The sequence below is a fragment of the Tiliqua scincoides genome, chromosome 5 (genome assembly GCF_035046505.1).
Source record: "Tiliqua scincoides isolate rTilSci1 chromosome 5, rTilSci1.hap2, whole genome shotgun sequence".
Lineage (NCBI taxonomy): Eukaryota > Metazoa > Chordata > Lepidosauria > Squamata > Scincidae > Tiliqua > Tiliqua scincoides.
Genome location: NC_089825.1, coordinates 38,328,786 through 38,338,857, shown reverse-complemented (window position 1 = coordinate 38,338,857; position 10,072 = coordinate 38,328,786). Strand labels below are relative to the sequence as shown.

The following is a 10,072-nucleotide window of genomic DNA, read 5'->3' as shown; positions in this document are numbered from 1 at the left end:
GGTTCACGATTTGTTAAAATTCTTGTCCTCAACATAAGCTTACAGAAAGTTATGCAGGATCAAAGTACTGGTTTTTAAGGCTCCAGAAGCTGTGCTTGAGAAAGCTTGAGAAAGTTTACTGATCCAACTGAGTGAAAGGTTCAACCAGTTTCCCATTATATACATTGCATAATCCAGGGGTAGGCAACCTATGTCCCACCGTCTGAAATCTGGTCTGTGATCTGAAATCATCTGGCCCATAGTCCCAAAAAGATATGTCCACACCCAGCCCATGGTGGTCCTAAAAAAGAACTCAAGTTTGTAATTATATTTCTGTAAGGCTTACAGTGTAATCAGACCAAGGGCAGAAGCTTTTGGGCATCATTCTTTGTTTAGGCATACATCTGTCCAGGACATGCCCATCTTTTTTTCTCTCTATGGCCTAATTAGGAGGTTCATACATGCATTCTTGGACCCAATGTCTGGTCTCTATGAGGAAGAAGGTTGTTGACCCCTGGTGTAAGCACACCCGTAGCCCATGTGACTGGATGTAGCCCTCTTACTCTATTCTCCAGAAAGTTCCTTTCAAGCAGAATCAATACAGATCATAAGATGCTATGTAATGGCAGAAGATGAGGCTCTACTTGCTCTCCAGTTTACCAGTATCAATCTTTGGCATAGACATTTCCTGTGTATTTGGCCCTTCCAATGTAAGGAATAAGACAAAATTGACAGCGTTGGTAGAAGATACTGTACTCAACCTGGCCCTGTGCCTGGATCCTAGGATGACACTGAAAGTGCTTCTATTTCAGTTCAGTAGTTCACAGGATTGGGCTGATACCCTACCATTGGTCTCCTTTCAATTTGCTAAGTGCTGCCAAGATGTGAAGATTATTTGCTGACAAGCATGAGGAAGTGAGGGGAGTATCTGCTGTGAAAATACTTTTTCAGAACTGCAGATCTAGGCAACAAAGGCTGTGGCTGCAAGCCCTTTCTTATCATTTTGCCACTAATTGCTGGGTCTTCTTAAAGGACAACGATGCCATTGATCATTTGCAAAAGCTAAGGAAAGTTGTACAAGACAGATATCTGGATCGATACCAAAAAATATTCTTAATGAGAATGAAAGCGAAGGTTTGATCATTCAAAATTTAGCAGGTATAACCTCTCCAGTTAAAGCTGTCTTGTTCTTATAAAGTCCCAGAGAGTTGTAGACTGCTGAGGTTTAACATGTTTAAAAACAAAGCTTGAGCATTGCTTTCACAATCTCAGATGGATCAATGGGCTCACCGCACACTCAGATTATTAAAACCAAAACCAAAAACTGTAACAATAGCCACGACCGATTTCCTTCAAAGAGATTCATGCAGATTATTTTTAATTCACATTTTGTCAAGCTGCTTTTGCCAGCCAGCGCTTGCTGTAAGAATATGCTAATATGTAATTAAACTGCACACCCATCAGGCCATATGGTACATTCAAAATGTTTTCTTTTTTTTTTAAAGCGCAGTGTTCCATTATCTGAGAAGGGTTATTGGGAACGGGGGGGGGGGGGAATAAAAGACAGAGGCAACCCCAGGGAAAAGGGATAGGTTTTCTGTCCACCCACACTTTACATGCCAGCTTGTACTATCTTTTTTTTTTTTTTTAAGTAAGACCTGACAGCTTTAGGTTAATGCGCCTTAATTTTCTGGCCATTGTAGGTTACCATACATAACAAATAACGTTTTGATTCCCATTTGCTTTTAATTTAGCCATAATTAAAGGGCTAGATAATTAAGATATTGATGTTACTTTCAAAACCTACAGATATTTGCTTTGACCAGATAAGTGCATTGGTTGCAGATTTAACATATGCATCCATCCTGCTCCCACTGGAGTGGGGGGGGGTGGGGCAGGGAGAGCCTTACCATTGATTTCTATGGCTAGACCTTTCTATGCTCTAATTCTATAAGAGTTTCTAACAGGATATTAATATGCAAGCCAGGATGTCGAAGAGAGATGCTAGACTCAAAAAGATAACTTGGCACTTGGGCCCTTAATTACCGAGTGGCACGTGGATGATATTGGACCAAGAATGCAGAGGCAGATGAAAATAAAATGACGACTCTCTCACTGTAATTATACTTGATGGCCTGATTGTGTGGCCATTAATTGGAATTAAACTGGCATTTCATTTGGCAAAGAGAGACCAACAAGGAGTTCTGCTGTGACTTCCAATGTTGTCGCTCTCAGTTAGTACTAGTGATTCATTTTTGTATGCGACCTCACAGGTCCTAAAGCAAGATGATTGATGGGCTGCATCCACTGTTTGGCAGTTGATCATTTACATGTTAAATACACTTCCATGAAAACTGTTTTCCATTTGTTCAAGCATTTTTTTTCTTCCTGCAAGTAAGCTTGTTCTTTCTCCCATTATCATTTGAGGTACCCGTAATGGTAGAACACTCTGGGAATCTATGTGGATACATTTGAGCAAATTGGCCCATCCTGACTTTGGTTCCAGAGAACATCCATGTATATTCGTAGGGCATTAATTGGATGATGACCTAATTGGCACTCTTCACATGGGCAGCACAATCCTACCTTAACTCCTCACATGCAGATGCACCAATGTGGCACATGCTGCATCAGGGAATTTCAAACTGTGAATGCCTCCTTGAAGTAAGGAAACATTTGTTCCCTTGCCACAGGATAAGCTCTCACAGCCCTACTTCAATCTGCACCAGCTATAAGCTGGCGCAAGTCCAAATGTATCCAGGAAGGCATAGCAAGGCCAGAAAGGAAGATAGGATATCTTGGTGCCACTGCCACCAATATTGCCCCCTTCTCAGCCTCAATCCACCCTCCTCCCTAGAGCTGCCTCCTCCCCAATCCTCCTCCTCCCTGCCTCACTCTGCCTGTCTTCCACCCACCTACCCCACACTGACTTACCCACTGGAGCTGCTGGCATGTGGACCCGGTCACTCACTGCTTGTAAAGGAGGTCATGCCACACTGTACACATTTTGTGTACAGCCATAAAGGACCTTACAGGGCAGCATAAGGCCCTGTTAAGATTGGGCTTGCTAGGCAGCATTGTTCCAGATCATAAATTTATCACAGAACAAGGTGAGTAGAATTGCAGCTGTGCCAGCAGAGAGAGGTGGTGGAAGAAGAGGCAAAATTGCTTTTGCATACCTTCAAGTTGCACACAGTTACCTATGGAGGACACAGGATTGAACATGACTCAAGCACAGATTCCATTTTCTATATCAGTACTGAGCCCTGTGACACATGAAGTTGAACAACAGTACCTCTTAACATGAGAAGAATGTATGTCACTGAATTATCACTGACCAACCACGCACATGCAATTGTTGATCAGGCTGGCTTTCAGACCAAAGGATGGTGTAACAAGAGCCAGTCTGATGTAATGGCTGAACTGAAAACCAGGACTTCAGAAACCTGAATCTTGCCTCTGCCATGAATCCATTGGGTGACCTTAGGCAAACCACTCCCTCTCAGCCTCAGGCCCCCAGTTGTAACATGGGGATAGTATTTACCTTACAAAAAGATAATATATGAGAAGCAACTTCTATATGCTAAAAGCACTGTCTGCATGTTCAGTATCAGTACATGACACTGAGGCAAGCTCAATGAATTCAAACCTTTCCTTTTTAAGAAGTGTATAGCAACTGTTACCCTGCACATGCCTGACCTCATCTGATCTCAGAAGCTAAGCAGGGTCAGGCCTGGTTAGTACTTGGATGGGAGACCACCTGGGAATACAGGGTGCTGTAGGCTTATACCACAGTCTTTTGAGACTGAAGGTTGCCAACCATTTTATCTGTGACTCCCATAACAGAACTCATATGACAGACTTCAGGGTTTTGTCTAATATTGAACAAGCAATACATTTACCTCAGCAGCCCTAGTACATGACCAAGAATTAATCTCCAGCTCTGATAATATAAAGAATCCCATGTTTTTTTTTTAAATATGTTCCCTGGTTGACAGGGGGAGGGGGTGCTGTGCTTCAATTGGTGCTGGACGTAATTGGATAACTGCTAGAGTCTAGACTTTCTGAAAATGCAGGAACAGCCACTGCTGTTGTTGCTGCTGCTCTGCTGCTGTACCTGGGGTCATAGAATCGTGCTGAGAGGTCATCTAGTCCAACCCCCTGCCTTAGGCAGGAAATCCTCTTAGAGCATCTCCAACAGGTGCTTGTCGAGCCTCTGCTTGAAGGGTCATTGCCCTTGGGACCATGCCTTGAGGGGGTGTCAAGGGGGGTGCCTTTCAGAGGCCTTCGGAGGCCTGGGGAGGTGTATGGGGGACATGGGTGGTGTTAAAAATTTATAGATCCTGGGTGCCAGATGCCCTAGCTACACTACTTTATACATTACTAGGGAAAGGGAGGATTCTCAATCCCATCTTTTCCCCACAAACCAAGTATGGAGAAATATTAATTGGGAAGCAAGCATATTTATAAGGAAGAGTTGGCAGTCGGGAGGTGGTGCTTAACTTTGGTTCACCCCACTCACTAGTTTCCTCACAAACACCCCCTCCACTTTCATATCATTGCAGACCAGGTTTGATAACATGTGTTTGTTGAGATAACCTGCCATTCTGCCCTCTGTTAAGCGCTTTACTCTTAATTGTTGCTGGCACATCTAGGCAGTGGCAGTTGAGAGAGATTTTGGAGCATTCTCCAGTTTGAAGCAAATTCATCTACCATAATGGTTTCACCATCGGGTTATTAGGCAGCTGAGAGCATGTTCTGTTAGCCTGCAAGCCTGTGTGCACACAGGAGATGGAAGCTTTGGAAAGAATTCCTCCATGTGGCCACATTAAATATTCCACAAACCTTTAAGAAATATTTTCATAAAAGTGACTAACAGGAAGAAATTGAATTCATGTGCTTCAGGCAGGATGCTTTTTTGCAACGGTTGCAGAGGGAATGGCTGAGCCACTGTAATCATATAAATCAAAGTATCTTTTAATAATTTGAATAACCGTAAGCTCTCACAGGGGCTCTTAAAAGAACATTTTTATTTAAAGCAGGAACAGCTGCTAATGTGGCAAACTCCTGGGCATACTGAGAAATTGCCTCTCAGGGTGTGTGTGTGTGTGTGTGTTTTCTTGGCAGGAAATATCATCTAGGAATCATCTAGGATTTTCCAGTACAAGTCTTTCAGACTACACAAATCTCTCCCTTGGTCCTCTTAAGAGATGCTGATTTCTCTGATGAGAGATAAATGTTAATAATGTTAAGGGGAAATGTTGTAGTCTTCAACAATATAATCTACCATCTTAGTAAGGAACAGTCAACTCAGACAGGAGCTACAGGCCAGGTGCTTTTAAAAAAATGTGGTATAGGTTTGTCTCTTCACATATTAATGTGGATTGCAGATTGCAAACTTTCTTTGTGAATGCAGCCAGCATGACTATGGGCGCAATCCAAACCTGTGCTGGAGCAGGCAATCCAAGAGGCTTGCACTGCATCCAGCACAGGTTCATTGGGTGCAGTGGCTCAGCCAGGGGCAAGGGGAAGCTCTTCCCCTTATAGCTGTGTAAGGGCTGTGTGCCCCTATGGGTCTCCTTGGACCTGCGCCACCTCTGAAGGTGGCGCAGGTCCGAGGAGAGTGGAGCGGCTCAAAGTCGCTCTGTTCACCCCAGGGATGGGGGTTGGGATCCGGCATAACTGCCAGTTTCCAGCCCTGCCCCTGGCTCCCCGCGCGCCCGCCCCTGGGGCTGCCCATCGCCCGCCCTCCCCCTGCCCAGAAATGCCTGCTCCCACCCCTCCCTGCCCCCCACATCTACCTTGTGTGCCGACACAAGCGGCAGCATGGGAGCCGCCGCGGAGGCTTCTGCCTGCCTTCGCACATTGGCACATCTAAATGCGCCAACACGGTCCCAGCCACGGAGGAGCAAATGTGCTTTACGGCATGTTTGCGACCCTCCTATGCTGGCCCAGGGACTTGGGCCGGCATAAGGCGCCTTTAGGATTGCGCCCTATGAAGTACAGTGAAGCTGCTTAGGCATTAAATTGTAGGACAGATGGGGGGGGGGCATCTGTTCACAGAAGACCTGAAGGGAAAGGAAGGTGAAATGACACAATGCTGCTTCTTCTCTACTGTTCCCAACAGAAAAAGGGAGAGAGATTTGGAAGGAAGAAAAGAATTGGGGGTGTGATTCTAATAGAAAAAAAGAAAGGGGAGAGAAGCAAGGAGGTGTCCTCTGGTGCTTTGCTTCAGGTGAAATGTCATAGTCAGGCACTGTTCATGGAAGCTGCTAGATGCACATACAAGCTGTTGTCCAGGCTTTGTTGATTACAGTTGCATGAACCAGTCTGCCCTTCAGCACAGAAGGGTACAAAGGTATGCAACATCCTCTGCAATTGGCAGGCAGTATGAAGCCTCTGGATTGGCCAGGGCTGGTATAAGTGGTATTGTAACAGAATGCCTTATGAACCTCTAGAGCAGGGGTGTCCAAACGTTTTGGCAAGAGGGCCACATCATCTCTCTGACACTGTGTTAGGCATCAGGAAAAAAAGAATTAAATTTACATTTAAAATTTGAATAAGTTTACATAAATGAATATATTAGAGATGGAACTTTCACAAATGAATGAAGGTGTCATGATAGCTCAAGGCCTATAAAAGACCATGTGCAAAGCAAGGCTGACCTTTCCTTTGCTGCCACTGCTGCGTCACAGATATGAAACAGCAAGTAGCAGAAGGAGCCCTCGGCCTGCAGCTCATGCAACAGGTCAAACAGTCAGCCCTTGCACTGAGACTAGTAGCGTTGGGCCAGCATGGGCTCCAGCAAATCTCCGGAGGGCCAGTGGTTCATTGAAGACTGAGGGCTCCCTGCAGGCCAGATTGGGGGTCCCCGAGGGCTGCAAATGGCCCACAGGCCAGGGTTTGGACAACCCTGTTCTAGAGATAACCCCTGGGAGAATGGGTATGGTGAAGAGGCCGGGGAGAGAGAGAGAGAGAGAGAGAGAGAGAGAGAGCTCTGGATCCTGCATGTTGGGGATTCTGCAAAGAGAATTAGAGAGAGAAAGTGACCTGGTTCCATCCCAAGTGTACTATTTTATAGAGTGAAAAAGCTTCCACTGAAAACCAATGGATGCTCTTTTTTCCCTCTTTAAAATAGTGGGTAGAGCAGTTGTTCTCACACATTTAGCACCTGGACCCACTTTTTAGAATCTAGCAGTCTCTCCCTATATAGTGGCATGCATGTGAGGCTTTTTCATTAGAGTATAATAATAATAATAATAATAATAATAATAATAATAATAATAATAATAATAATAATAATAAGGTATTTATATACTGCCTTTCTGGTCATCGGATTACTCCTCTGACTTTATTCAAGGCGGTTTACATAGCAGGTGTTTCTAAATCCCTCAAGGGGATTTTTACAATCATAGCGGTTTTCTCTTTCAAGAACCAACAACATTTCAGAATGGATCTTCCTGGTTTGGTCTCACTTCTGGCCTCCAGTTCTCCCACGCAGGCTGACAAGCAGCTCCATCTCTCACATGGAGGGCAGCCAAGATGCTTCTTGCTCACACCAAGAGCAGGTGGAATCACTCAGCTGGGCTTGTCAGCTGCTTTAAGGTCTCGCCATTCTCAGCCATTCAGGGAGCTGCTGATGTCCTCGAACTGACGACCTTCTGATGTTATATTCGGGCTAACGGAGGCTCTACCCTCTAGACCAGACCTCCTGCCCATGACAGGATTGAGCATCCCTAATCTCTTCAATTGCTTCCATTAGATAAGTGGTGTAGCTAGGGGTTGATAGGGTTCATTGCCCCGGGTATCATGCCTTGAGGGGGGTGTCAAAGAAGGCCTTTTGTAGGACTTTTGCGGAAAACCAGAAGTGCCTTCAGAGGTCTCCAGGAGGCCTTCTGAGGCCCGGGGGGGGCGGATGTGTAAGGGGTGTTAAAAATTTATGGAACCTGGATGCCATGTGCACGAGCTATGCCACTGCCTTAGTTGTTCGATGGTTGCAGGTTTTCTACATGCACGTATGGATGAATTCAAGTATGTATGAATTAGAACTCATTACAGTGTCTGCACATTTCATGAATCTCTCTCTCTCTCTCTCTCTCTCTCTCTTGTGTGTGTGTGTGCACGAGTGTCTGTGTCTGTGGAGTTTTTTTTAGTTTTTTTTTAAAGACAACCGCAAATCTATTTACCCTTACTGGATCCTTGTCATCTCTGGGGAATGAACTGCCTAGCTGTTTGCTGGAGTAGACTGCAAAGCTATATAACAGATGAAACTTTGGCCTTCAGTGCTTGCATGTACAAAGTAGCAGTGTCTACTGGCTGATGTATTTCAAACTCCAACTTCAGGCTTCCAGCTTCTGACCTCTGGAACTCTGCACTGGAGAGTGCACCCTCCCCATTGACAGTGGCGTAGCTAACCACTGTGGCGCCCCAGGTAAAGTCTGAAATTACCAGCTCCCCCCATGATTCAGAATGTACACTGGAGCCTTTAAACAGGGACTTCCAGTCTTCACAAAAACTGGACGTCCCTATTTAAAGGCTCTGGTAAGCATTCTGAATCGCATTCAGCGTGGAACCTGGGACAATTGCCCACCACCACCCCTTAGCAACACCACTGCCCATCAAGAGTTGTTATGGCCACCCACTGTCCCAGCTTGACCTTGATCATTATAAATTTTCAATAACATATATTATCAAGTTCCCAGTGAAGTATGGGAAAGATAGAAAACTTCCCAGCACATTATCAAGGAAACCGGAGTGCCTGAAATTATTTGCTTTTCATCTTCCTTGTTAGTGCCTGTTTATATTTGTAGCAATTAAAAATATAGGCCCCACTGGGATGTACAACAGTAATTATTTCATTGATGATTCAGATAACATTTTCTTCTGCATTGGCTGGTGATAAATAGCTTGTGTATTCATTTGACATTCAGAGCTTTCCTGTTTAATTAAATAATCTTTGAAATATCTACCAGATTGCTTGTTAGCTCTATGCCCATTTCTTTTACAACACAATGTTATTATCAAATCAGGTGGGAATTGCCTATAGAAAGAAATAGATCAAGCGCACCTGTTTTTTAGAAAGGTTTACTTGCATTCAGCTTTGTTATGTAATTGGAAACTAGAAAAGAAATAGCTATACATATGGACACATTTATACCTATGATCAGTTATAAATATATACAATAATATTTGGGTTGGATTGTATCTTGCTTTCATTCAGTAGATAAGCAACTCACAGAATTGTTAAAAGAAATATACCTAATTTAAAAATTAGCAGTGAGTCATCCTTAGACTAAAATTCAATGCACACTTACCTGAAAGTAAGCCCTAGTGAAAAATGTGGCACTTACTTCCATGCAGTGGCACTGCTAGGGGGAAGCGGGCCACACTGGGTGACATGCACGGGTGGGGGGGTGACAATACAGTTACGTTAAAATCCCCTTTTTCCTTTTAAGTTGTGCTTTTATATCTGGTTATGTTATTATAGACTAAAATATCATACAGGCCAAACTTCCCATACAGGCCACAAAGGAGTCAAGTCAAGCTCATGGTGACAACATCCCCCTCCCTAGGGTTAAGAAGTCTGGAAGAGCAAATCATTAAGTGTCTCCTTTTGTTTTAAGAACTTTATGCAAAAGTGTCTCCTAATCCAATCACTGTTTATGCAAACACATTTAAACTTCTCACACAGGCCAAACTCAGGTAAAGTCACAAGTTTACACAACCTCCACCTCTCCATGCATACAGCATGGGAGGAAGACTTCTGGCAACAAAGTCTAAAGAGTAAATCGTTGCTTAAGTGTTCCTTTTGTTGTATTGTTTAACTTAATCACCGCTTATTGTGTAAGTTCCCCTAGCTAGGAAGCCAACCATTAGACACATTGAATTTCGCTGATAAGGGACATCCTGACCCCAAACACCCTGGTGGGTGGCAGTTTCCCCCCAGCTCAGCGCCCAGCCCAGCGCTGGGTCAGCAAAAACCCTTTTAAGAGGGTGTTCTCTCTCTCTCTCTCTCTGGCTGCCCCTCCAAGGCAGAGGTCCTCCTTCCAGGACTTCCCACCCCCCATCCATCTGCTTCTCAGGACAGGTAACT

At 44.4% G+C, this 10,072-nt stretch overlaps 1 pseudogene; it reads left to right on the top strand.

Annotated features, from left to right (window-relative positions):
- The first annotated feature begins 3,644 nt into the window (after positions 1-3,644).
- On the top strand, positions 3,645-3,764 carry LOC136654861 (5S ribosomal RNA; annotated as a pseudogene).
- Positions 3,765-10,072: the final 6,308 nt, after the last annotated feature.